The following is a 22028-nucleotide window of genomic DNA, read 5'->3' on the forward strand; positions in this document are numbered from 1 at the left end:
TTTCTCACTCTGGTTTAGCAAAATGAGAAAAACCATGGTTCAGAAAACCAAGATTTTCAGCTGGCCTGTTTCCATAAACCAGGGGTAGTCAACCTGGGGCTCCCCAGACGCTGTTGAAACTACAACTCACATCATCCCCGCCCATTGACTTCGGATTTCTTGGGCCGATGGGAGTCGTAGTGCACAATACTCAGAAGGCACCACTTTGGCTATCCCTGCCCTAAACCGTGGTTAAGATTCACCGTGGCTAACAAGGCTCATTTACGTAGCCTTTTATCTTAGATGTGGGTAACTAACGTGCATATCCTCTTTACCTTGCGGCAGATGCCAGGCTCTAATTGATGAAAATGTTCACTTGGAGTCAGATAATACATGACCTATAAGATCCATGAAGGGTGTGTGTGTGTGTGTGTGTGTGTGTGTGTGTGTGTGTGTGTGTGTGTGTAAGCTTAAAAACAGCTGTGCGGTGGGGATTAGGGTGGTGGGTGTTTTTAATCCTTTCCTCCTGTGTTATTGTCTCTATCAAAATGATCCCTCTTCCAAGTCACTAATTGCATTGGGGATTTTTTTTTTTTAAAAGGCTTTGGAAGATTGTATTGTGTGTTACACATGATTTGGCACTTTCTATAAGAACCTTATTCTGAAATGTTGCCCTCTCTTAAAGGGTGTGCCAACCTCTGGAACGTCTTAATTTCTGGATTTACAAACTTTTGACAAGTTGAGAAACAGGATTCAGTTGTGCTTAAAAAACAAAAAAGCTCTATTTTCCCCACTTCTTAAAGTTGTGTGTGTGTGTGTGAAAAAAAGTCTGCTGCTACCATGAGGACTAGAAGCTTGCATATGTTGACTTTACGGCCCGCTTCCACTGCAAGCCCTCCACTGTCATGGACATGGCACTTGCTATGGAACAAACTCAATTGCTCCAAAATGCTTTTCAAAGAGGCGTCTGTGTATTCAGATCCATACATTGCCTCCTGTTGCGCAAGTCCTGTAAGAAACATTTAGTGATTTCGTACTAAAGGTGCTTTGATATCTCTGCGCAAGATTGAAAACTTTGTGAATACTTAATCCTCCCACTGCCACATGCTGAGTTGTATTCAGTGAGAGGTTTTTGTGAATATTCTAATTATTTCAGTGTAATTATAACTACTTCTTTTGGGGGGGCACAATGTTTGCTAAGCCTTTTTTAAGCTGGGTTTCCTGAGATTGCACTTTGCTTAAACAAAGCAGCAGGATGGAATCGGTGAATAATACATATCAGAGCAGGGAAAACTTTGTGGGATAGTGAAAGGTCTCCCTTGAGTTCTTTTATTTCCCTCTCCTTATTTGCTTTCCTCTGCTTCCTGTAGCAAAATACGCTCCTATTTTTAAGAGAGGTTAATTAAGTAGCTGGATCTGATACCATCCCAATTGGGACTGGGGCTTTTTATCAGACCTGTTATATAAAAAGCCGCCTTTATTTCAGTAATATCTCTTCCCTCCTTGCGATGGAAAACGAGAGTTTATTTTAACAGTTGTTTTCTTTCTTTTGTGGTCTGATCTTTGAAAACCAAGTAGGCATTTACATCTTTTGGCCTGTGAAAGAACCGAATTCTCTCATTATCCCTTGTCATGACCCCCTGAATCTAGCAGTGACCGGGACACAGCCTGAACTGGAGGCTACGGGGGCAGCCGGTCGAGGGCTCATGGCTCAGAGCAGGCTGCGAAAGATAAGTGAGACCGTTGTGTCCGAGCTTGTTGGACCAGGACCGCTCAGAGAAACCTCCCCGACCATCAGCGCCTGCAGTCGAGACCCTCAACAGCCACTTCCGCTTAGGGCAGTGCAGGGAAGGAGGTCCGGGCCAGTTGGTTTGGCTCTCAAGATCTCCACATTGGGCTGGAGCCAGGGCAGGATTTAGGCTTGATGAGGCTGTAAGCCAGGTATCCCCAAACTTTGGCCCTCCAGATGTTTTGTACTACAATTCCCATCATCCCTGACCACTGGTCCTCTTAGCTAGGGATCATGGGAGTTGTAGGCCAAAACATCTGGAGGGCCGCAGTTTGGGGATACCTGCTCTAAGCCCAGGGGTCAGCAAACTTTTTCAGCAGGGGGCCGGTCCATTGTCCCTCACACCTTGTGGGGGGCCAGGCCAGTGGTGCCTCGACTTACGAATTTGAACCGTTCCGAAGGCACCTTCGTATTATAACAGATAGATTGAAGGCTGTGCACCAAACAGGTTGATTGCAAATTCGTAAGTCGAAAAGCGCCATTGGAAATGCGATTTCCCATTGGAATGCATTGGAAACGGAAAAATTCATAAGTCAAAGCAACTCCATCTAAAAATTCATAAGTTGAAAAAACCCTATCTAAAACCGCCGCGGTTTCCGTTCGGATGTCAAAAAATTCGTAAGCGTGCGGCCATTTGCCCCATTCGTAAGTTGAAAAATTCGGTTGTCGAGTTGTTCGTAAGTTGAGGTACCACTGTATTGGGGGGGGGGCGTGAAGCAATTCCTATGCCCCACAAATAACCCAGAGATGCATTTTAAATAAAAGCACACATTCTGCTCATGTAAAAACACCAGGCAGGCCCCACAAATAACCCAAAGATGCATTTTAAATACAGTGGTACCTCAGGTTACAGACGCTTCAGGTTACAGACTCCGCTAACCCAGAAATAGTACCTCGGGTTAAGAACTTTGCTTCAGGATGAGAACAGAAATTGTGCGGCAGCAGTGGGAGGCCCCATTAGCGAAAGTGGTACCTCAGGTTAAGAACAGTTTCAGGTTAAGAACGGACCTCCAGAACGAATTAAGTTCTTAACCCGAGGTACCACTGTAAAAGGACACATTCTACTCATGTAAAAACCCGCTGATTCCTGGACCATCTGCGGGCCGGATTTAGAAGGCGATTGGGCCGGATCCGGCCCCCGGGCCTTAGTTTGCCTACCCATGGCCCTAAGCTACTGAAGGTAATGGGGCCCTTTATATGTCCAGCTGTCCTTTGCCAACGACGAATTGTCGCTGTTTTTGTGTGTTGAATACCCTGTTTCTCCTATTTTAAGACGTAGTCATAAAATAAGCCATAGCAGGATTTTTAAGCATTCAAGGAATATAAGCCATACCCCGAAAATAAGACATAGTGATAGGCGCAGCAGCAATGCCAGCTGCGGCAGGAGGTGGAGGAACAAAATAAGACATCCCCTGAAAATAAGCCATAGTGTTTTGTTTTTTTGAGGAAAAATAAATATAAGACGTTGTCTTATTTTCGGAGAAACACGGTATATGCTGTATGGTCATTTATGGACCTAATAGGTATCTAAAGCCTAATAGGTATCTAAAGCACATAAGAAATGTATTTTATCAAAGTAATTGTTGGACTGAAATGCAATTAAGAAGAAGTATATTAATAGTGAAATTAATTTGCTGTTTTAGGGATTGTTTTCAAAAGTCTGGAACGGATTAATCCATTTTGCGCACCTTGGTTTTGGAACGCTTTGGTTTTGGAACAGACTTCCGGAATGGATTAAGTTTGAGAACCAAGGTACCACTGTATATAGACATGAGCAAACTAGTGATATTTTAGGGAGCAGGGCGAGCCTCCTGGCCCCAACCCCATTCCTACGTAGCTCATCCCTTCCTAGGGCTAGCGACCTCCGGGAGGGGAGAGGGCTGTGCTTCAAGCTCCTCCTCCCCAACCGCTGCCCATTTGGCAAAGATCTGAAGCCAATTATTTTCAGCCATTACAGTTTTACCTTAGTTTGTCAAACGCCTTGGGAGTCAAATGTTTAGGCTCCCAAACGATTGGAAACCGGAAGTGGTTACTCCAGTTGGCGAACCTTCTTGGGAAGCCAAACATCCGACACAACTTCCAATTGGCTGCAGGAGCTGTGCCTTGGTTTTTTATTTTATTTTTACTAACCAGAAACTGTTACCACCCTCTCCCTGAAATGCAGCCCTCAGACTTTTTTATTTTTAAGTTGAGCAATGGTGTGAATGTTGAAATAAGACCCACTGGGTATTTTGAATATTGTGGTATGTTGTTGTTTTTCAAAGGTCTGAAGAGAAGAACCTGAAGTTCCTCTTTGGATATTCCATTTCTCTACGTGGCTTTGAAAACGCGTGTAAAAATAGATCCAGAAAATGACTTAAAAAGAACGTGGCTTTTGATGAAGCTTGCATCTTTGACGTTCCAAGTCACCAGAGCTTGAATTGGGAGGGTGTGGAAGTTTTGGGGTGACGTTTAACGAAATCTACATCCGCTGAACTCCTCCCAATTTTATCCAAAATTTAATTGGCGTTTTAATGGTTGAAAATGGGCCTTGAATTCATAATGATGAAGGGTGATGTCTACTACAGTGGTACCTCTGCTTACGAATGGAGCTCCGTCCGCCATCTTGGATGCGGTTCAGATAGGATTTTTTCTACTTACGAATTTTTAGATAGGGTTGCTTCGACTTACGAATTTTTTCTCCCAATGGGATTCGACTTGCAATTTTTTTCGACTTACAAATGTGCGTTCGGAACGCATTAAATTCGTAAGTAGAGGTACCACTGTATATATTTTTGGAAAGTGGTTTCTCTGTCAATCTGGCCGTTGGTTATCTGTATATTCGAACACCTTACAAAATATCGTTGCCAAACCTGGTGCGAGATTCCTTGAGGTGGGAACAGCGTTCTTCATTGAATCAAGATGGAAGACCGAAACGTGACAATTTGACTTCACCCAATTTTTGGCGTGATGTGTCCAAACTCACAAATTACGCTACCCATTTAAGAAACAGAATTTTACTTGGTTTCTAAAAACAACAACTACTACCAGGCACAGCTCAAGGTATGTGTGTGTGTGTGTGTGTGTGTGTGTGTGTGTGTGTGTGTGTGTGTAAAATATCTGACAGGCATAGCAAACAGGGAAGATTTGGAATTTGCAATAGGCTGGTCTGCAACCAGACCAGTCATAGCAAGAAACAAGAAATCAGATATACCAATTGCCATCTTTCAGTGCAATGAAAACCCATGGGGTTATAGCACTGTTGACAAAACCTTCATATTATAACAGATAGATTGAAGGCTGTGCACCAAACAGGTTGATTGCAAAATGAGGTTAATTATTGGAGCGTAAGATTCCAAGACGATCTTCAACCTTATATTTTATCTTCACTCATACCATTTGACATTCTGCTTAAATTATAATAGTAACCATGAACACCTACTGTGTACACAATATTCTTTAAACCATAGTTGACTTTTGTATATGGATACATGAAATTGTAAAATGACATTTCTATTTCATGTTTTCATATATGTGTTTGTGTGTTTGAGAATGTTTCCACAAGTACGTAAATCTTAATTGTCCCGGCACAACAAATACCACATCTACCCCCTTTTCTCTTTGTTTGCTTTTTGGTGGTTTGTTGGCTTGTCAACAAAGAGAAAAAGGAAGAGGCAGATCGTTTCAAAGGTACCTGTTTTTGGAGATGCCTTTGCTTAGTCACCGATGGTACGTGAGGCGTTTTGATATAGCAAGGCTCCAGATGTTATCAACCCTGAGTCACTATTGGTATTTTAGACGTTTCCTTCTGTCGTTGGGCAATAACTCGTCTAGCTGCTGTGTACAGGAAGGAAATTAACTCTTTAGATTTAAGGGTAGAATTTGGGGTCAAATCTAATGATAATAAGGCAAGTGCCGAATTAGGAGGGATATATTGTTTGGTGATTTTGGAGGTCAGATTAAAAAAATTTCCCCCAAAGGTGTGGACCACAGTGCACTCCCACCAAGCATGAATATAGGAACCTCTTTCCAACATAATGGTGAGCTTAAGCCTTAAATGATATATCTTTGCAAAGCGTGTGGGGGTCCAATGCTTTGTGGGCTTCCCATAAGCATCTGGTTGGTCACTGTGAGAACAGGATGCTGGATTTAGATGGGCCATTTGCCAGATCCAGCAGGACTCTTAATATGTTCTTACACTGAAGGTCCCAGATAATAATAATAATAAATTTATTATTTATACCCCGCCCATCTGGCTGGGTTTCCCCAGCCACTCTGGGCGGCTTCCAACCGAATATTAAAAACAGTACAGCATCAAACATGGGAGACACCTGGCTTGAGAGCAGTACATGTGAAAAGGATCTAGGAGTCTTGGTAGACCACAAACTTGACATGAGTCAGCAGTGTGATGCAGCAGCTAAAAAAGCCAATGCAATTCTGGGCTGCATCAATAGGAGTATAGCATCTAGATCAAGGGAAGTAATAGTACCACTGTATTCTGCTCTGGTCAGACCTCACCTGGAGTACTGTGTCCAGTTCTGGGCACCACAGTTCAAGAAGGATACTGATAAGCTGGAACGTGTCCAGAAGAGGGCAACCAAAATGGTCAAAGGCCTGGAAACGATGCCTTATGAGGAACGGCTTAGGGAGCTGGGTATGTTTAGCCTGGAGAAGAGAAGGTTAAGGGGTGATATGATAACCATGTTCAAATATATAAAAGGATGTCATATAGAGGAGGGAGAAAGGTTGTTTTCTGCTGCTCCAGAGAAGCGGACACGGAGCAACGGATTCAAACTACAAGAAAGAAAATTCCACCTAAACATTAGGAAGAACTTCCTGACAGTAAGAGCTGTTCGGCAGTGGAATTTGCTGCCAAGGAGTGTGGTGGAGTCTCCTTCTTTGGAGGTCTTTAAGCAGAGGCTTGACAGCCATCTGTCAGGAATGCTTTGATGGTGTTTCCTGCTTGGCAGGGGGTTGGACTGGATGGCCCTTGTGGTCTCTTCCAACTCTATGATTCTATGATTCTATGAAACATTAAAAACTTCCCTAAACTGGGCCGCCTTCAGTTGTCTTCTAAAAGTAAAATAGTTACTTAATTGCCTTGACATCTGCTGGGAGGGCGTTCCACAGGGCGGGTGTCTGGTTCCCTGCAACTTGGCTTCTCGCAATGAGGGAACCGGCAGAAAGCCCTCGGATTCAATCACCAGCATCTCTAGGTAGAGTTAGGAGAGACTCCTGCCTGATTCAGCTCCATGAGAGAGGAGGAGATTATGTTGTCAGTGATGCTCAAGTCCTTTCTTGTAGACTGAAGCTGCAAGGAAATGTCGTTTTGCTTTCATGGAATCATAGAGTTGGAAGGGACCCTGAGGGTCATCTAGGCCAAGCCCCTGCAATGCAGGAATCTCTCTGGTAGCTCATCTTCAGGCTGCTTCATAAGTAGTTCAGCTTTTGCGGCAAGGAGACAGATGAAGGAAGCGGTAGTCGCAACAAGGTTGACATGCACTTTCGGGACTGCAGATATATAAAAAAGCAACTCAGAAAAGGCTGGAAAACCAAGAATGGATTTCAAGGAGGGAGGCATCATGGTGGAAATCTCATTTACTGATTAGATTCTCCTTGGGTTGCAAAACAGAAGCATTTAATTGCCATTAAACACAGGCCCTTTTCTAATCCATTCCCTCTTACCAGGAAGACACGCTTTGTCCTTAGGAGTATTCGCGCTAATCATACTTCTGCTTCCTCCAGAATTTTAAGAAGCGTAATTAGGAATCCTGGCACTAACCTCGTCATTTTTAATATGCAGCTGTTTTTGAAAACCCAAATCCTTCCAGTGGCAGAGAGATAATATAGGAAGCTGGCTTATACAGAATCAGACCGTTCCATGGTTTCAAACAAGGGTCTCTCCCAGCCGTATCTGGAGATGCTGGGGATTAAACCTGGGAACAGAATTCTGCTTGTAAAGCATCTGCCCTTACCATTGAGCTGAATACTTCCAGCAAATGCTGCCCATTCATGCATATATACCCAGATGTTAAACATGATGCTGTTGCGGCCTGCAGACTGAAAACAAAGGATGGCTTAACTTAGTGGGGAAATATGCAATGCACACACCCTCACTCGGAGCCAGTATATGCCTCCTGCCTTAAATCTGGTACCTATTTTTAACTGGTGGTCTTTTTTCCAGCTTTCGGGGCTCTCTTTTGCCAGACTCTCTTTGGGAAGGGAAGGAAGGTCTCCAAGCAGGATTTCTCTTAATCTCTGACCTACCGAGAGCATGTTGCTGGTGTTTGGTTTTGGCGAGTGGGTGATGGTTGCATAAACAGTCCAATAAAAACACTGTCCGTTGACTCTGTACAGGTTTTATGAGTCTAGCAAGTTACCCAAGTCTGGAGAGCCTTGTGGCACGTTTACATTAGTAGTGCTTTTCACCCACTTAATCCAGTGCCTTGCTATCTACAAAGGTGTTCATTATAACCTCTCTCTAGTGCTGTCTTCAGTGGCTAATGAGATTTTTGGAAGCTTGGACAGAGAGCCATAAAGGGTTGGGGGGGAGTATCGTTCCTTGGGATTTAATAATCCACACTAGCTATTACTAGCAGCTTCGTCCCCGGAGTTGCTTGGGAATTCTAAGAAGCCAAGAAAACACACAACTTGGTCAGCTTTGAAACCAGCGGTTAAAATCAGTGCCGTTCTGAAAGGTTCGGTTCACCCTCTTTATTCAAAATGGCATCCGGTTGCATCCAAACATAGAATTGTTCTCAGGAAACATTGTGCCAGATTTATGAAATCTTAAGAGTAAGACCTGGCGATATATCACTAATCATGGGGGGGGGGGGTGCTGTGCAAAAAATTGCAATGTGGGGGAAACCGTGAACCCAGCCAATGCCTCTACATAGCTCCATCCTTATTTCAGACATCGTGATAAATCAGTATATTGTGATGTTTAGCTGGTGGTATATAACGGTGTTGGAAACTTGATATCGCCAAGCCCTAGTTCAAATTCAGCGTTAAAGAGCAGGTTTTCATGAGGAAGGGGGGGGCGGAGTTTTAAAGCATGGACGCATGCCAATGTGGGACAAAAGGTAAGTGTGACTGAGCCTATAAACTCTCAAGGGCCAGTCAGGTCAGCTTTGATACAAGTGATGGGAAATCCTTTGTCTTGGGTAGCAAAATGCCTTAGGGACACCATGCATTTAAAGCAGGCACCCCCAAACTTTGGCCCTCTAGATGTTTTGGCCTACAACTCCCATGATCCCTAGCTAACAGGATCAGTGGTCAGGGAAGATGGGAATTGTAGTCCAAAACATCTGGAGGGCCGAAGTTTGGGGGTGCCTGATTTAAAGCATTATCACTTTAAACAGTCATGGCTTCTCCCAAAGAATGCTGGGAGGTGTAGTCTGTTAAGGGTTGCTGAGAGACCCTTCCTCCCATCACAGAGATATATTTTCCAGAGTTTTTAGTAATCAATCCCTCTTCACCAGGAACTCTGGAAATTGCAGCTCTATGTGGGGAGTAGGGGTCTCCTGACAACTTTCAGCACCCATAAGAGACTCTTGCTCCCAGAATTATTATTCGGTACAAAAATCGCTAGGCAGAAGGAGTTCAAAATGTGTGAGAGAGTGAGAAGCCGGGGGGGGGGGGTTAGGGAATCACACGCTTTGGTCCATTTAAAAATAGCATATAGAGCAGCTTTTGCAAAATCGATGTCCTTCAGATGTTTTAAATATAATAGCCAGCTGTGGTCCCAAACATCTGGAAGGGGCACCAGGCTGGTAAAGACAGCTGTGCCAGTTTGCTGGGCCTAAGTTCAGTCCTTGTTAACTCAAGAAATGGCAAATGTTTGCAAGAAACTCTTGAAACTGTGGATGTTGCTCTTATAACTGAAAAATCCTGCAGAATTGGGGCTAAGGGGAGATAAATTGGTGTGGGGAGAGGCAGAGGAGTTGAAGCAGAAGATTTTGGGGGGATGATGGCCGATCCAAGGCCTTGTTTAGTGTATGAGAGAACCGTAACGTCAGCGGCACGAAACCCTGATTTGTGCATACAAAACAAGTTCCACAGCCCCTTCAGTGACACGTCAAGGTAGCACATGCCTGCAGCTTCTCCCTCAACAGCACATTCCTATAATCCCCTCAAAATGCAGCCCTTATAAAATATACTGCATCGAGGACCACATTGAAATAGGTTTGGTAAGGTGGATAATTGCCCCTCGCTCCACTTCCCAGGTCTTTTTCCTTCCCTGAGACTCGAGATGAATTATTTTGCTAATTTTATAGCAATATTGGACCAGTAGACAGTCTGCTTTTCTCTCTCTCTCTCTCTCTCTCTCTCTCTCTCTCTCTCTCTCTCTCTCTCTCTCTCTCTCTCTCTCTCTCTCTCTCTCTCTCTCTCTCTCTTTCTCTCTGTTTCTCTGTTTCTCTGTTTCTCTGTTTCTCTCTTCTCTTATTTTTTTTAATGGACGTTTCGATTTTGATTGCAATTTTTTAATTGCATTTAACAGTGATCCCCCGCTGGTTCTTCCTTCAGCATCTCTACCAGCTACGTTCTATTGATGGCCTGTTGTGATTTCAATGGAACATCCTGGGAGGGACCTGGCACGGCGGGCACCAATGGAAGGAGGTGCCTTTTAGCCCAATGTACCTGGCATGGTAAGCGGCAACAAAGCAGGGTTTGCCTGCTATTCTTAAATGCTCGGGGGCTCGACTCACGCAGCAAAGGGGCCGCCTTCCTTCTTCCTCCCTCCCTCTCCCCCTCCACCCTACATCCTGCTTCTTTGACGCAGCTTTTGCACCAATTAGCCCTGCTTCTTCCTCTCTTTCCTGTTGGCATGCCCTTGCTTCACCTGAGCAAAGGTCTCAAGGCTTTGTTGAGCTTCTGTCTGCCCTCCCTGAGCTCCCCATGTGTCGTGGGCCTCCTTCCATTTAGATGCTCCTTTGTTCCATTTGCATAGCGCTTCCTTGTGTCGTTGTCTTGCTGTTCTTCTGTTCAGAGTGGGATGGGGAAACCTTTTCTTTCCAGCCTGAGGGGAGCACGTTCCCTTCTGAGCAGCCTTCCAAGGGCCACATTGCCGGCGGTGAACGGGGGCCAGGGGCGAAAGTGAGCATCTGTTTTACCTCTGTGCAGCGGGATAGTTTCTACACCAGTCTTTCTCAAACTTGAGTCCCCAGCTATTGTTGGACTGCAACGCCCATCATCCCTAGCTAGCAGGACCAGTGGTCAGGGATGATGGGAGTTGTAGTCCAACAGCAGCCGGGGAATCCCAAGTTTGAGAAACACTGTTCTGCACCCTCTCACACACCCCTCTTTATCCCACATCCAGACAAGCAGAAAATGTGAGACCTGGAGGGCTGCATTTGGCCCCCCCAAGCCTGAGGTTCCCCACCTCTGTTGCGGAGCAGAGAGTGATTGGACAGGGGTCCACAAACTACGGCCCCCGGGCCGGATGCGGCCCAATTGGCCTCCCAATCCGGCCCGCGACGACCCCCGCCGCCCGCTCTTACGGCGCGCGGTGCGGCGACGATCTTCAAAATCGGCAAAAAAATCGCCGAAAATCCTTTGTGCGCATGCGTATGGGCCTCTCCCGACCCAGAAGAGGTCATTTCCGATGCACTTCCGGGTCGGGGGAGGCCCATACGCATGCGCACAAGCGATTTTCGGCGATTTTTTCCCGACCGTGTGCGCATGCGCACAGGCGCGCACTCCCCCGCCCTCCGGCCCGCTGTGCGCGCACTCCCCTGCCTTCTGGCCCGCTGCGCGGTCGGCGCGGCGGGCACCGGCCCGCTGCGCAGTAAGTCTGGGGACCCCTGGTGATTGGATGTCAAGCTTCCAGGGTCTACTTTGTTTTTTCTCATGGTGCAAAACAGGCTCAGGTGTGTGTTTACATGTCAAGGTCCACAGTGCCTCCTTAGCTCAGGAACTTGTTTTTGGGGTATGAACTGAGCTCGCAGTCCTTCCACATGCTCATCCACTCCTGGCGCTTCTTCCACCGTCTCCAAAAAGCAACCACAAATGGTATTCAACCAAGTTTTACTCAGAAGAGACCCATTTGAAAATAGTGGGCCTAACCCAGGCCACCTTCACACCATACATTCAAAGCGCCGTGATGACGCTTTAAATAGTCTTGGCTTCCCCCCCCCCAAGAATTCTGGGAGCTGTAGTTTGTTAAGCATGCTGAGAGTTGCTAGGAGACCCCTATTTCCCTCACAGAGCTACAATTCACAGAGTTCCCACTGAAGGGGATTGTTAATCCACTCTGAGAATTGTAGCTTTTGTGAGGGGAATAGGGATCTCCTAGCAACTCTCGGCACCCTTAACAAACTACAGCTCCCAGAATTTTTGCAGGATACCATGACTGTTCAAAGTGGTATGAAAAAGGTCCCTGGGTTGCCCAATGAGCAAGATTAAGCAAGTGCTCAGGGCTCCAGCAAAGCACGGGCACGAAGGAAAGGTTTTTTAAATACTGTATATATATTTAAGGATTTGACATTTGTTATTTCAAAAAGAAGCATCAAAATAGTCTTCATGGGGAAAATCAGAACTATTTTCAGACTTCCACTACACAATCTTATTTTATGGGTTAGTATTGTTTTTATTTCAAATTGCTTGAGGGGGCATTATAATCCTATCAGCGCAAAGGGGCTCTAACGGTCTTCAATCTGGATGTGGGCCTTAGCCATGTTCATTATTTTCAATGGGTTTACTCTGAATAAAGCAGCCCAGATCAGCATGTTCAGGGTAAACCATTAACTATGCTTTGCAGTGTGCAAACTGGCCCAGCATGTGTCTTGCTCCCATTGCATTTTTAGCACACACACAAAAAAGGGTCCTCGCTGGAGGAGAACCTGTTGCAATTTCTTCCACGAGAAGAAAGGAGCTGTTGACCTCCTGGCTGCTTAACAATGACAGCTGACTTTATCATTCAAGAGGGCCCAAACTGCATGTCAATTTTAAGTGTGCATTTTTAAAAGCACACGGGCGCTATCTTTCCCAAAATTGTTTTGGCAGAAAAGGAGACTGGTATAGAGGCCCTAGTCTGGGTTGGGTTCATAATGCACAGAGAAAGTTATCTCTTCCCGCTGAGACTCGCACCCTGAAGGTCCTGTTGGCAGCAACTGGGGGGTGCTGGCAGGAATAGCAGCTTGGAGAAGGATGGAGGGTTGTTGACAAGGAAATGGTGCCGGAAGAAAAGAGCTAAGAAGCAAAATGCCCTCCCTACACTCCGTAGCCCTCATCCAAGGCCTTACACAGCTGCTTTTTCTGAGAAAAAGAGAAAAAACATGCTTGGCTGTTGTTGTTGTTTAAAAAAATATGCCAGACGTAATGCTCTTAAGATTTACACATTATGCCTCTGATTTCTGGGAATCACAAGTAGGGAGAGCTCTGTTGTGCTCATGTCCTACTTTCAGGCTTCCCAGGGGGGGGGGGGATCTGGTTGGCCAGGGTGAGAACAGGATGTCAGGCTCATAGCTGCCAAGTTTTCCCTTTTCTCGCGAGGAAGCCTATTCAGCATAAGGGGAAATCCCTTTAAAAAAGGGATAACTTGGCAGCTATGGTCAGGCTAGGTGGGCCCACTGGTTTGAGGAGGAGAAGGGCTATTGATGGACACTAGCCATGATGGTTTGCCTCTGTGGTTGGAGGCTTCTGAATCCCAGTGGCCAGAGACCACAGGAGGGGAGATTGCTTGTGTGGTTGGATCCTGCTTGAAGGTTTTCCACAGGCATCTTATCTGGTGGCCACTGTGAGAACAGGACTGCTGGACTAGAAGGGCCATTGGCCTGACCCAGCATGTTCATATAGGGCTGTCTTATACCAAGTCAGATCACTGGTCCATCCATTTCAGAATAGTCTGCATTGACCAGGGTTTCTGACAGAGGTCTTCCATCAGCTGGACATGCCATTGAGGATTGAGCATGGCACCTTCTGCATACCCAGCAGATGCTCTACTGCTGAGCTGCACCCTTTTCCCCTACGGGTCTCCACAACAGACACATTTTGGAGGGTTTGCTTCAGTTGCTGGGCACAGGCATGCTGCTTAACATTGCAGGCATCAAAGCACCAGAATCCTTTTCTATTCCCCCCCCCTCCTCCTTCTGGGCACATATTCCTGCCTTGATCTTAGTAATGTTCTGGGCACCACTGTAAGCACAACGTGACTCTCCTTTTCCAGGAGGGAGAAGAGGATGCAGGGAACAGGAAGCAGAGCCAAAACAATTTGGCAGAGAAATAGTGGGCACGGTGTTTTTTTTTTTTCTTTAGTCAGCAAATTGCATGGCAGGCGGCCACTTCAGCCTTCCCCTGCTTCTGAAAATGAGGGCTGCTGTCGTGCTTCGCTCACCCTGGGCATGCAGTGTGGCATTGCTATGGCTTCGCTGTTTGGTGTTTTGCTGTGCAAAGATTGAGGGAGGGACAACTTTTGTGTCTGGAATGCAGAATCGTGGAATTGTAGCTTTGGAAAGGGACCCTACGGGTCAACCAACCCAACCTCCTGTGATGCAGGAATCACAGCTAAAAAATCCCGGACAGGTGGCCATCCAACTTCTGTCTAAAATCCTCCAATGAAGGGGAGTCCATCGCCTTCACAGGTAGTCCGTTCTAGTGTCGAAGAGCTCTTACCGTCAGAAAGTTGTTCCTGATGTTTAGGCAGAATCACCTTTCTTGTCATTTGAATCCATTGGTCACTCTTCCCTGCCTTATTCCAAGTTAGATCTAAGTCCATCTAGCTCAGTGTTGGCTACAGTGATTGACAGCCACTCTCCAGGGTTTCTTTCAGGCAGGGTACTCTCCTAGCCCTACCTGCAGATGCTGAGGATTGAACCTGGGACCTTCTGCATGCAAAACAGACACTAACACAGAGCTATTGCAGCTTCCCCAGTTCTGGCCAAAGTTTCCCCATCCCCAGTGTAAACGAACACTGGAATTTTAGCTCTGTGAAATGCTTGCAGAGGGATAGTCAGAGGTGTTCTGCAACAAAATTTTGCAGCGTGTCCTCACCTCCTAGCAGGAATGGTTCAGTTGGGACTTGCAGCCAGCCTGCCTTGGACCTCTCCCAAGAGAATCCATTCGACTTTCCGTTCTGACACTCAGCATTCTCACCTGTCCAGTCCTTGATGGATTGAATTTTGGGGATTGGGTTATTTTCTTGCACTTCTTCAAACCTTGGAAGTCGCCTCATCTCCCCACCCCCACCCCTTCTCAGTGGCCCTGTTTTGCCACTCACCGCCTGAGTTTGCATTAGAGAGAGGGATTGTTTTTGAGTACATGCAAGTGTGTGGGTGGTGATTTTATGAGCGTTGCATTATTTGTTGTACAGCAGTAGGGTTGTGTGCTGTGATAGAGCACAGCATGAGATAACTTTCTGAAAAGAAGAGAGCGCATTTTGGAGTGCAGCCCCAGCGCTGAAAACACCTGGCTGGTGTGCGCCCCCTCCCAACCCACAGTCTCTAACTTTACGCGAACTCTGGCTTCTATCTGCTCTGCTGTGCTGTAATCTTAATAGGCGAGCATTCTCCGACTCTGCCTTGAGGTCCAGCATTTTGCCTGCGCTTGCAGAAGAAACTCTGCTTTGCTATAGCAACGTCAGCAGCAAGCCTATGGATGCTTCTGCTGGCTTCTCTGTTCTGTTAATTACTTCGCCTTTGCTGTCGATCAGGGCCCTGGGAGAGGAGGCACCAGGAACCTCTTGAAGAGTGCCAAGATCACACAGTGTCGCCTTGCTGGATCAGAAAAAAAGGCCCGTCTTCCCCACGGTGGGCAAGCAGAACCCTCTGGGAAGCCCCCAAGCAGGGCCTAAGGAGAATAGCCCACCGTGTCTGCCACTTCCCCCCAGCAACTGATGCTCAGTGGCATTGTAAATTGGAGCCTCTGAGCTACAACCAGCCCGTCTCAGAATTAGGCCCATGGGCGTTAATGGACATGGCTAAGGCGTTATCCTCCCTTCCTTTTGTGCCACATTTCTAGGCACAGGTCTGGGCTTCCCAGACCTGTGTCCAAGTGTGTTTTGTTTGTTTGTCCCTTTGTTATTGTCCCAGTGCTTTCCCCCTGGGGAAACCCGCATTTTAGCAATAAATCGGAGCAGACAGCATTTTCCGCATATTGCTGTTTGCTCCGATTCAGCAGTAAAATGGGGGCTTTCCCAGGAAACGCACCGGGTGGGGTGGGGGGGACCATTAGGACATGAACCTTGAAAGCCCAAACCTGTGTCTAGAAAACTGAAAGCAAAGGTGAGTGTGGAACTTGGGTTCATTCAGTTGGTTTTATTTTAGTAAACTTAATTGGAGACAACCCTGCATTTATTAGTGGCTCTTAAGTAGGCACTGGTATGAAAATGTATAAAAATGGCAAAATTATTATCAATTGCCTGCCCTTCGCCTTAAGATCCCAGGGCAGATTACAACTTTAAAATGCACTATTAAAAGTTTTAAACAGCTTGCAGTTACAAAAATAAGGTGGGTCCTAATAATATACACCTCAAGTGTCAAAAGGCAGGGTAAGGTCTTCCCCGCTGGTTGATTTTTTTTAAAAAAAAGAAAAAACCTCTTAAACTAGTGTGGAAATGTGGAAAACTGAATTTTGGACTGGAAAAATGAGACACTGAAGTTTAACAGATTTGCCCGTCCCTTACCTCTGGCTGACCCATCTAAACCGGAGGCTGAACGTGGGATTGTGAAGGTTTCTGTAAGCAGCGTGCCACTCTTTCCCCTCGCTTCCTGTTTGCGTGGAGCTTAATCGCCTCTCCTCTCAGTTGTTGATGTAGCTTTTTTCTCTTTGCATGTTAAGATATTTATCTTGAGCGGAGCCAGCTTGGGATGGAGTTTCTCAGCATCTGTATCCATTTCTCCCACCCACAGTCAGGCTTTCCTAAGTGAAACTGGCAGCTCTGCTCCACTGCCCTATGTCAGCTTGCTTCACTCAAACGCCTCTTGACGCAACGCCTAAACCTAAACTCCCACCCTGCCCAAGAAAATGTCCAAAACGTATATCTCTGGCACCTGATGGGACATGCAGAGCCCATCTTTCCCCACCAAACCCCCAAAACGTGCATATGTTGGGAAAATACCCAGTGCTGTGAACATAAGTAGCAGGTGTGGAAACATACTGACCTTTAGGGCATTGTTTTCTATGGTTTATTAGACATTAGGTATTTAAAAAAAACATTATAAGGAGTTTGGGACTGGAAACAGGAAAGGACAGGGGTTGGGGGAACTCTCGAGATGAATACAACATGGGTTTAAGTTGAAGGAATATGGCCAGGATTATATGTGATATTCTGCATCTCTACTTATTCTTTTCTTACTGGTTTTTTAAATTGCAAATATAACAGGAATGAAAAAATAAATAAATGTCAGCACACATGACCCCTATTCTCCTCCCAAGAGGTACAATTCCCAGAGTGCTTTAGGTTAACAGCCAGACGCGTTGACCCATTGTGCCATCTTTCTTTGTGAAGGGGAATGATGGTCTCTTAACAACTCTCAGCACCCTTCATGAACTACAGTTCCCAGGAATCTTTGGGAGAAGCCATGACTACTTAAAGTGGCACAGTAGTGCTTTAAATAGATGGTGCAGATGCAGCCTTAAGAGTCATGGTTACGCTTCCTCTGTGTTGTTGGTTTGGTTGCTGAAATGTGCAACCTGCCCTCCTTCCATTTTGGAGCTTAAGAAGTGCTAGCATGGGGTTCCCAGGTAGTTCTCCCATCCAGGCCCATCCTCCTCCAGCAGCGTTTCTGTGTTATGTGCCTTCCATATTTGCTTTGGAGGCCCTGAATTTGCAGGTTTGCCTTCAAGTTTCACATCCATGGAAGCTCTCCTGTTGGCTGATGGAAGAATAATTCTGGTTTTTAAAATAAAAATAAAGATCTGGCTTTGTCGTCCTTTTTTCCATTTGGCAATGGCATTTCCTTTGGGGGGCAGGGCAGCTTATGCTAAGACCTCTATCTGCTTCTTTTCATCCTTTAATTGTGCGTTGAAATTTTGGCCAGCGGCCAATGCTTTGGCATGTGTCTAATGCGAATGCAGCAATTCCTGTAGGACCAGTAATGCAGTGGGCAGCCCGGCTGTATATATTAGCTCCCTGTTTCCAACCTATCTGATTGAATAGCGCTGTTTATAACCTGCATACTCCTACCGCATTGCATTGCCTTTACATATTTTTTTTGCACCTCTCTCTCTTTTAAACATCTTAGCCCTAAGTTGAAGGGTTGTTGCAAACTAACTCTGTATGGAGCAAGGACCAGCCCGCTTGTTAAGGTCTTCCTTGGAGGCCTCACCCCATGTGCCATCTGAGATATAGTGGGCAACACCTAGGGTTAAGGCCTTTGCGGCGTGGGGACCAAACTGTGGAACTCCCTTCCTCAGGAGAGCTGCACTGCTCATTCACTGCCGTCCTTCCTGCACTCAGGTGCTTTTTAGAGCCTGCTTTGGACAACATGGTAGGCCAAACTATGACTGACTGCAGGAGTGGGGAACCTTTGGCCTTCCAGTTGTTGCTGAACTACAGCTCCCATCTGACCCAGCAAACGTGGCCAATAGCTAAGGATGGTGGGAGTTGTAGTTCATCAGCAGCTGGAGGGCTGAAAGTTCTCTACGCCTGCCTCACTGGGACAGCATGAAGACATGGGTTTCTGGAAAGGAGCTTGCTGATGGTTTCTTCTTCCCTGTGTCTTTTTTCATTTTTACTGCTGCACAACATGGAGCTGAGTGGTGTCTGAACCAGGACTTAGAACATGGGTAGTAGGCAGACTAAGGCCCGGGGGCCAGATCTGGCCCAATCGCCTTGTAAATCCAGCCCCCGGTCCGGGAATCAGTGTGTTTTTACATGAGTAGAATGTGTGCTTTTATTTAAAATGCACCTCTGGGTTATTTGTGGGGCATAAGAATTTGTTCATATATTTTTTCAAAATACAGTCCAGCCCCCCACAAGGTCTGGGGGACAGTGGACCAGCCCCCTGCTAAAAAAGTTTGCTGACCCCTGACTTAGAATCATAGAGTTGGGAAGGGACCACGAGGGTCATCTAGTCCAACCCCTTGCAATGCAGGAATACTTTGCCCACCATGGGGCTCAAACTCACAACCAACCCTGAGAGTAAGAGTCTCGTGCTTTCCTGACTGAGGTGATTATAACTTGCCATTGTGTTCTCTCCTTCCCTCTCTCCCCATGGATACAGCTTGTGGCTAGTTAGGAGAGAATGTTCACCAGGAATCCCAGACTGGATGACAGAATAAGTCAAACTTTGGCTTGGCTTAGCTTGGCAATAGAAAAACAGGACCGTGAAGTAAGAAAATATCTGCAAACTCCTCTTTGGGAGTTCACATGTTTGTACTGTTCCAGTAGTTTGGTGTACTGTGTTGTGTGAATCGGGCCCCAGAGCCTTTGGAGTCCTGTGGCAAATCTATTTTTGTTTTGTTTTTACTCTGCTCTATTCTGTCCTTCAATTTCTAAAATTTTACAGCAACGCATTTCACATGTTAATTCATCTCACATAATTACAGGCCACTCTTCACCTGAGCAGTCTTGAGGCAAGGTGCAACCGAATGTTTTGAAATCACAATAATTACACAAAAGCAAAGCAAAAAAAATCCTAAATTATCAGCAGCAACAGGCAGAGAAAAGCGCAGCAAGGTTAAAACAAAAATGCAGTCAACAGGAACAAATCACAGTGCACCTTGCCCTTCCCCCAAGGCCTGGACAAATAGGTGTTAAAAGGCAGTTCTATAAATGTGGAGCCACCACAGAGTAGGCCCCCCCTTCACAAAATGTCAGTAGAAGTACAGGTGCAGAATAAATCAACAGAACTAAGCAATAATGACAGCAGCAATTGTTTTTAAGAACAACCAGCAAAAGGCTTGTTTTAAAGCATTTCTTCCCTTCTCTTCAGCTTATAGAGCAATAAAAAGCTGCAAAGGCCCTACCGTCAGCCACAGCACAACAGGAAAAAGGGAGGCGGGAGAGAGAAAAACAAGCAAATTATTAATGTTACAATTAAAGAGCGTACATTATTTTTAAATACTGGTGCCTAAAATGTACTGGCAAATGTGCCAGATGGGCCTCTTCAGGGGGAGAATTCCACAGTTGAGGCATTCAGGATGGGGGATTTCTGGGTGCCCCCCATCCCAGTTCACCACACAAACTGAAACAAATGGGGCTGATTCATTTCATTTTTCTCTTTCTTTCAGCAAAAAAATGCACATCTCTGTTCTGCCTTCCCTGCCACAAATGTTGCATTCACCCCCAGGAGAAATTCCTTGAGCATCCTTTATGGGAGGGCGATCCCCGTTAATATTCTCCCTTTCATGTGTTCCTCTCTGGGGTGGGTGGTCTATCCCACCTTTTCTTCCAGCGAGTAAAGGAAGAACAAAGGGAGGGTCTGTAGTTCTACCACACCCTTGGTAATGATATCCAGGTATTTTTCTAAGACAGAAATGATAGGAAGCCCAGCTCCTACAGCCCTTCCATGCTGCTCATGTAATGACGATTCACTTTGGTTCATTGCAGAGCGCTGTTCTGATATGCAACCCCCAGGTTTTGACTAGGTATCAATGCAGATCTTTTCAATTTTTAATATCAGGACTCTGCCATACTGCAGTCCTGGCGGTGTTCCTTGGGGAGGGGGCTGGCAGACTTGAAGATATAGAAGTGCTCTGTATGTTTCACAAAGAGGTTTCATCCTGCTTTGCTTCAGTGGGCTGGGAAGCACCTTTTATAACCCATCGTAAAGGTCTTGGCAAAATGCAGCTCCCCCTCTGTACTGCATCTTAATTCTGGCACTCCAAGGCTTGGGTTGGTTTCAGTCTTGGATGGTTTGGTTTTGATTACATTTTATGATGATGCTTTTTCCAGCCTCGTCAGGGCCCCAAAGATGGTTCTGAATTAAACCGGTTCATTAGGGTCGGATTTGTTTGTTAGTGTTCATTAACCTCAGCATTTATAAGCAGGCCAATTTCCCACTATGTTCTGGTAACTGTCTCTAGTCAATTACTGTCAGTGTTTGGTCTTACGCAGGCGATGTTGTGTCTGTTAAGAATAAACCTCTTGAGCTGTGGACCAACTGCATCTTGATGGTAGCGTGCACTCACTTAGATTCATTCATAGAATCATAGAGTTGGAAGAGACCACAAGGGCCATCCAGTCCAACCCCCTGCCAAACAGGAAACACCATCAAAGCATTCTTGACATTTGCCTGTCAAGCCTCTGCTTAAAGACCTCCAAAGGAGGAGACTCCACCACACTCCTTGGTAGCAAATTCCACTGCCGAACAGCTCTTACTGTCAGGAAGTTCTTCCTAATGTTTAGGTGGAATCTTCTTTCTTGTAGTTTGAATCCATTGCTCTGTGTCCACGTCTCTGGAGCAGCAGAAAACAACCTTTCTCCCTCCTCTATATGTCATCCTTTTATATATTTGAACATGGCTATCATATCACCCCTTAACCTTCTCTTCTCCAGGCTAAACATACCCAGCTCCCTAAGCCATTCCTCATAAGGCATCGTTTCCAGGCCTTTGACCAGTTTGGTTGCCCTCTTCTTCTGTTGTTGGACTACAAACTCCCATCGTCCGTATCTAGCTAGCAAGGACCAGTGGTCAGGGATGATGGGAGTTGTAGTGAAGCAACAGCTGGAGGGGCAAGTTTAAGAAACACCCGAGTTAAATGAATCTTATGGGTGCAAAATGGCTGCCCACTGCTTTCCTTCCACCTGGCACCACTGTCTCTTCAGGTAGTAAACGCTGATAAATGTGTTTTGAGTTGCAGCAGCTATGCATTCTAAGAGCAGACTCAGCTTGTTGACTTCCTGTCACGCAGGAAGCAAAATGGAACCTTTCTGAAATAGTTGGGAGTTTATACATTCTGAGTCCCCTAGATATGCAGAAGACGTAGGTCTGGGCATTAGAAGAGGGACTTAGGCGCAGGCAAGCCCTGCCCACGATATAACGCTAGGTGAAGGCATCACCATGCTCTGGGCAATGTATCGCCCAGGCCTACCACGTATGCCCTTTTGAGCTCCTTGGAGGAGAGGAAGGGTAGAAATGAAATAAATGCACTAGCAAGAGAACTAATAATAATAATAATTTATAATTTATACCCCACCCATCTGGCTGGGCCTCCCCAGCCACTCTGGGCAGCTTCCAACAGATTAAAATACAATAATCTATTCAACATTAAAAGCTTCCCTAAACAGGGCTGCCTTCAGATGTCTTCTAAAAGGGGTGGGAGACCCTCAGACATGCAGTGTTCTATACTGGGACCCTAAAAGCACCTGATTGTGTATTTAAAAAGGATAAATAAAATC

General features: G+C 45.9%; 1 protein-coding gene across 10 annotated transcripts in view; it reads left to right on the forward strand.

Moving 5' to 3' along the window:
- Positions 1–22028, forward strand: part of HIC2 (HIC ZBTB transcriptional repressor 2) — a 123790-nt gene that overhangs the window by 94992 nt on the left and 6770 nt on the right. For 3 of the 10 annotated variants that reach the window (XM_035097866.2, XM_035097869.2, XM_035097867.2), the window contains exon 3: positions 10248–10395. The exons of 3 other annotated variants lie outside the window; for them this stretch is intronic. The gene's annotated coding sequence lies outside the window, so the exon portion shown is untranslated. Of the gene's footprint in view, positions 1–10247; positions 10396–15395; positions 15900–22028 lie in introns of those variants that run through there. 4 more of the 10 variants (XM_035097871.2, XM_035097872.2, XM_035097870.2 and 1 more) reach the window with 2 other exon arrangements.

Source organism: Zootoca vivipara, chromosome 17 (assembly GCF_963506605.1).
Source record: "Zootoca vivipara chromosome 17, rZooViv1.1, whole genome shotgun sequence".
Taxonomy (NCBI): Eukaryota; Metazoa; Chordata; class Lepidosauria; order Squamata; family Lacertidae; genus Zootoca; species Zootoca vivipara.